General features: G+C 39.0%; 1 pseudogene across 1 annotated transcript in view; it reads left to right on the top strand.

Annotated features, from left to right (window-relative positions):
- Nucleotides 1-2,043, top strand: part of LOC144369149 (endophilin-A1-like) — a 48,375-nt pseudogene extending 46,332 nt beyond the window's left edge. The window contains exon 8 of the transcript XR_013428623.1: nt 800-2,043. The product of XR_013428623.1 is annotated as an endophilin-A1-like (transcript). The remainder of the gene's footprint in view (nt 1-799) is intronic.
- The last annotated feature ends 4,565 nt before the right edge of the window (nt 2,044-6,608 follow it).

A 6,608-nucleotide genomic window follows, 5' to 3' on the forward strand; every position in this document is an offset into this window, starting at 1 on the left:
ATTTTAAGATATATCTCCAACCCTTATTATTTTACTTAAAGTGAAATACATTATTTTTATCTACCATCATAGCTCTGAGCTTCAACATTTTACCAAGAATGAATTATATTTCTTTTAACATCATCTCATTTAGTAGACATAATCATATGAAGTAAATTCTATTGTTAATTACAATTTGGAAAAAAATGAAACCAAGGGTGACCTTGTGCAAGGTCACACAGAGTAAGAACTTGAACCCAGTGTATTTTATTATTGTGCTTTCATTACATTACAGCAGTTTTCCAGAGGTGAGGTTTTTTTTTTTTTTTTTTTTTTTGACGAATGATAACTGTTATTCTGAGGATGCAAAGCATTGTACATGGAGTTAATTGTCCTATTTTGAATGTGCAGGGATTTTAAAGTGCTAATATAACAGGATTCTGGCCATGCTGTGTTACTAATCTAGATCTCATTATAAGCTCCCCAAGTCATAGGGTCTCCCATCTCTGGGTATTGTCGAGAAGGCAAACCTTAATGAATGCTGCTGTATGTATCACAAGAATAGATGTGGCCATTTTTTCATATTGAGAATAGAAACAGGAATATCCAACAACTTCCAAAGATTGAAGTAAGCGTCTGAAAACTGTTAGGGTCAAGATGGCCCTAGAGCGATGCTGGAGTCTAGTAGCAAGAGGGAGCATTGGCAGGGAGAGGTATATGGGAAGGAAGAAGGGGAACAAGAAGCCAGTTGGATGTAGCAGGCAGTAGATACTGCAAGTTAAATATCCTTTGTGTTCTTCTCTCCTGTTCCTACTCCCAGGTGTCCCAATGGATCAGCCCTGCTGCCGAGCTCTGTATGACTTTGAACCTGAAAATGAAGGGGAATTGGGTTTTAAAGAGGGTGACATCATCACACTCACCAACCAAATTGATGAGAACTGGTATGAGGGGATGCTTCATGGCCAGTCAGGCTTCTTCCCCATCAATTATGTAGAAATTCTGGTTTCCCTGCCCCATTAGAAAGTTATGCTGGCTGGCTCACCTTTTCTTGACCCAGATAGTTAAGTTTAACCACTGCTTTGATAATGCTGCTTTACAACACATCTTGAGTGCAGGCTGCAGTGGACCAAGTCATCATGCCCCACAAGTATTTTGGGTTGACTTGTGTGCTCCCACAGGAGCCTTGGTGACGGATGGTATCTTCCAAGCCTAGTGGGCATGGCATGTGCTTTTAAACACCATCTGAGACTAGCTGGTAGTCACAGAACTACTGTTTACCCAGTTCTCAGGAGGCTGTGGTTTCTTAGAATATGACTATGAGCCACATCACAAAAAAAACATCCTATTGAAGATATTGTCTATCACCTAGGGGCCATTCAGGCCTCAACTTCTTCATTCAAAGAGGAGAAAGTTCTTTCTTTTTCACTTTGTCCCTTCCTAAATATGTGAGGCATGGAATTGTCAAAAAAGCCTCCCTCACCAGCAAATTGTCTTCTGGTCTGAATGAATAAGTTTCCTGATGCCAGCAGTAGAAAAGTATTAATGGTGGGCTCAGAGCATTCCTCTGGAAACAGTCACCTTTTTCTCCCCATTGATGCCTATTTCTGAGATACAGCCTGTTTTCTTTACTCCCTGTTATTAAATCCAGTGGGCTAGGGGAGAGAGATACTCATTTATTTTGAAGTGAGACAGCAATCGGCATATTGTAGAAAGGGCTGAAAAGATGAAGTTCTCTATTATGAGGAATTGGGAAAAGGTCTGGTTTTCAAGCTCAAATTTCTTGCTGTACAGAAGCCATGTACATAGTTAGACCATATCTGGAGGGTACAGGGAAGGGGGAACAGTTATCTTCCCTTCAGTTTTATTCATGAAATATATGTTTCATCACATAAATTCATTAGGCACAGAGATACAAGGAGAAAAATACTAGTAACCATTTCCCACAACTTCATAGACCAAGAAACAGTAAATGTCTTTCCTTTCCACTTTTACCTTGTGTTCCTTGAACATCATTTGTGTGAATTTGCCCTCAATGAGGACCAAATAAAATGATTTTTGTGCTTAGCGGTTTAAGGTTTGTGACTGCATATGCAAAACCTCTCCCAATTCAGTCATCACATCTACATCTGTCCCTTCTATCCCATCTCCATCTGGTGTGTACAGTGCTGTGTGTAAACTTACCAGTGTTGTTTTTTTTCCCCCTATATCAGTCATGAAAGTCCTGTTAGGTATCCAGAGTTCTATTTATCTAGCTGTACAGACTATTTCAGAGATTTAATGTGTTGCTTCCGATGTGCCACCTGCAGTAGTGGATCATGTGGAGTGAAAGGCAAATCTTACTTACTGCTTAACATATAAACTCTCACCCGGGAAGCATTGCTGTTTCCAATAAATATTGCTGAAAACAAACACAGAGGCTCTGCTTTTTCATTTTGTGTCCATTTTGAGGGTCTGACGGTGGGTAGAAGAGGACTCACTTCAGTCTCCTTTATCTCCTGTTGCACCCAGACCTGACTCCAGCCACCTTTCTATCTCACTGTAAGTAGGAAGGTTCCGGCAGCAAGAAGCCAGCTGGACATTGGTAACTTCCATTAACTCCAGGAAGGAGAAGAACTTGAGAGATGAGACAAGTGAAGAGGGGAGGTCTCAAGATCCCATAAGATGCACCAGTGGCAACAGCAAGATAATAATACAACAAAGGGCAAATGAAATATATCACATCAACCAGTCTTTTTATTTCCTCTCATACATGAAGAGAAACAAATATATATTGAAAAACAATTGGGTCAAAGTCCAGCATTATAAAATAAATTAAATTAAATTAAATTAAAAAATCCAGCATTCTTTTTCTCTTGTTGTGTTGTGTGTAGCAGCACTGGGCAGGTGGCAACAGGGGAAGTTGCACACAGAATAGGTATTTCCAAAGCTTCCAAGAAAATAAACATGCTCTTTGTATATTAGGCACCCTTTAAATTATTTTATGCTCAGACTAGTAATCCAGATTTTCGAAACTAATATGAAGAGTTTTAAAAACTTACATATGTGAACTAACCTAACAAAAACAATGTTTTCGGAAGCTACATGAGTTCTAGATTATTAAAGATTAATTCAGTTTTAAAAAACTACTAATGACATTGTTGTGAATGTAGAAATCCAGAAGGATCTCAAGATAAAATGTTAATAAATGATTTTTATAGGATTACTCTGTATAAGATGAAAATTTCAATTAAAAAAATTTACAGAAGCATCAAAAGGTCAAACCTATAGATAGAAATCTAGCAAGATCTCTGCATATGAAATTATGGAATATGTTTTAGGAAAAATAGTGAAGAGGTATTCTGTGTTTCTGGATTGGAAAAGTCGGTTCAGTAAAGGTAAGATATTTCTCCAAATTTACCTGTTGAAATATTCAATGTGGTCTCTACCAAAATCTAAGAATGTTTGTTTCTTTGTATTCAGCTTCAAGCCTTATAAAATTTACATGTAAAAGCAAAGGGATATTTTTTCTTGAAGGACAAACTTGGAGGACTTACCCTATATAAATCTAAAACATCATAAAGTTTTAGTAATTAAGGTAGTATACTGTTAATGCAACAGTAGAAGCATAGTCTATACAGAATAGTGAATCCAGAAAGAGACATTCAATCATATTTGAACCAATAAAGCATTCCATTATCTTTAATGTGATATAGTCATATCAGCTGTATCTGTCTAATGTTATTTTTGTGACCTAAAGGATAACGAACATCAAAACCTGACGAAATAGAGTAATATCATTATGAGTCAATATGAATTGAAATAAAAGTGCCCTGACCATAGATTCCAGGATTCAAAAAACCTTTTTTTTTCAGGGAGTCTTCTGGAGATTATTACTAATACACTTAGCAGATTCATAACTGTTTGAATTTCTTATTTTTATTTAACTATGTAGTAAATAGTTTGTAATGAAATCATAAATATAGAAAAGAATAGACAACTCTGTGGACTATCAGTGGAAGTTAAACTTCTCCAAAATTCTTGCCCTTCAAAGTAATCACAGAACAAACTTTCAGAAATGGAAGTGGAACTGAATTAAACTGAACCTAAAATGGTAAACAAGTTCAGTGGGACGATTGTTTCTCTATTTTTCAAATAGGTTTAATAGGTCTTAAAGAGAAAACTCTGGAAACATAGTCCTCCCTCCCACACTCAATTTATCTTCTTTGTAAATAAGTACACAATAAGAATATGACCAGAAATGGAAACTTCTGTGGGACTATGTATATGTGGTATATAACCTGGACCATCACTGCATATATTGCTTAGGAAATCGGTGTTTTCTCAGGCTGTTACTTCCAGGATAGCATCTAACATACTGGATGAAACCATGTGGACACATTTTAAAACCCATTGTTTCACCAGCCAGGTTAACAACTGCTTAACATGCCCACTGCCCTTCATCTTCTGTGGATGGAGTGGAAGGACAGACTTTAAGATGAAGAAAGAGGCGTGACACCTGCGCTAAGAACTCTGGGTGGTGGCTGGGAGAGAAGACATGCAATACAACAAGGCCAATACCAGCTTTTTCTGGGCGCCACTGTTGAGACCTGTTCTGACTCCAGGTTAAAGGAGCTGTCAAATTGACCAGCAAAGCTGTTTTTAAGGGCTCATTGAGTGCTAGCTACTTAAAGTTCAGGCCCTTGAATGTCACTCAGTGCAAATGAGTAGATGATGGTGGCCTTTCACTTAGAGAAGGCTACAATGCTTGACAAGTGAAATTGTCCACATTAAAAGCAAAAGCAAAGAGCTTCTCAAAACCATTTGCTTAGAACAGAAGGTGGATTCGCTGGAGTTTGGAAAACGTGAGAATCTATTTTTAAAAAGCTCTACCAGTGATTCTAATGTATATTTCTTATCCAAGCATCTGCCTTCATCAGAACTCAGGTAGATAAGAGATTAGGAAGGGACCTAGAGTACCTCAACCTTCCTAAAAATCGCACCTGGGGTTAATTGTACAAACTGAATTTCAAGGTTTTTGTTCCAGATGCTCTGAATCAGAGTTGCCCACAGAGGGGCCTAGGAAATTATATTTACCATCAGAAAGGTTTAGGAAAAATCTGCAGTGCTGATGTGAATCAGTATTCTAAATAAGCAGAATCATGGGTCTTGTTAAAGCAGATGTCTGAGCCCCACCTCCAGAAACCAGTCCTAAGTCTGGAGCCAGAACCTGAGAATTCACATTTCTACCAAGCTCCATAGTGTTATTGCCCATCTCTGGACAACACTTGGAGTATCACTGTTCTACTAGATCAGCTTCTTGTTTCCTGGTTTTTAATCCCTGCCTGTGGTGTTGAACATGATAAGGAAACATTGACACACTATTCACTATTATTATTTTCCCCAAATAATTGTTCATTGTGCTCTCACACACAATAGAATTTTCTATGTAGAATGACGAGTGGGGAAAATCCAGGCATATTCTGCAGACCTGAGAGGTGGCACTTCAGGCATGCTTTGGTGGCTGCTTCAACATGCTCTGGAGAGTCCCAGTCTACTTCCCAAATGACTCAGATTCCCACAAGTTTGGGAAGTACTCCTCTAGATACAAATGTTCTAAATAAGCAGGACACTGCTCACTGACTTTTTCTTGTTAATTTTTTGCTTTAAGGTATTCATGTTTATTGATTCAATAATATTTGATATATGCTTTTCTACCCTTACTCAAGAGTGATTTTGCAAATTCAGGAACTCCAGTGATTTTTCTTTTATTTTTTTTTAAATTGAGGACAAAAGACATCCTGATCTGAGTCTGTGCTGACTTGGAGTCTCTATCTTCTCTCTTCCCTGCCATTCCTTGATGCCTCACTGCTAACTTCCTGTATCCTGAGGGGTCAGGAGAAAGGGTTGTCTATGGTAGTCTCAAAAGCCCCACATGGGGCCACTGCCAGAGTTCTTGCTTTTTTTGTTTAGATCAGTGGGTCACATGCTTCAGTGCATATCAGAATCACGAAGGATGCATGTTAAAATGCAGATTCTTGGGTCCTGAGCACACCAGGAGTAAGGCCAGGGTTCTCATGTTTTACAGCTCCAGTCCCACCCTATGGTTTGTTTGCAGGTCCTGACAAAGCCACACTCTGAGAAACCCTGGTTCATTCTTGGGAATATTGATTTGTGAGTATGTTGGAGGAGGATCAATTAATAGACATGGGCTGGCAATTGAGGAGAAAGAAGGAACCAGCTTCCTCTCACCTTGTAGTGCAAGTGATTTCCATGACAAGACAGTGAAAAGCACTGCAGAATGCACAAGTCAGCTCCGGATGCTGACAGCAACATAGCCTCTTCTCTTGGTTTTTCTGTTTAAGAACATCAAGGACTGTCAAGGTGGCACAGGCCTATAATCCCAGCGGCTTGGGAGGCTGAGGCAGGAGGATCGTGAATTCAAAGCCAGCCTCAGCAAAGGCAAGGCACTAAGTAACTCAGTGAGACCCTGCCAATAAAATTAAAATAGGGCTGGGGATGTGGCTCAGTTCATATTAGGGATATCCCTAATACCGCCCCCACCCCCCAAAAAATCAAGGATTTGAAATTGTTGCGTAGGAAATAGCAATTGGGCAGAGGAAGATAGTTCATGAGTCTGCGGAAACCTGGAT

The sequence above is a fragment of the Ictidomys tridecemlineatus genome, chromosome 12, assembly GCF_052094955.1.
Source record: "Ictidomys tridecemlineatus isolate mIctTri1 chromosome 12, mIctTri1.hap1, whole genome shotgun sequence".
In the NCBI taxonomy this organism is placed as follows: Eukaryota; Metazoa; Chordata; class Mammalia; order Rodentia; family Sciuridae; genus Ictidomys; species Ictidomys tridecemlineatus.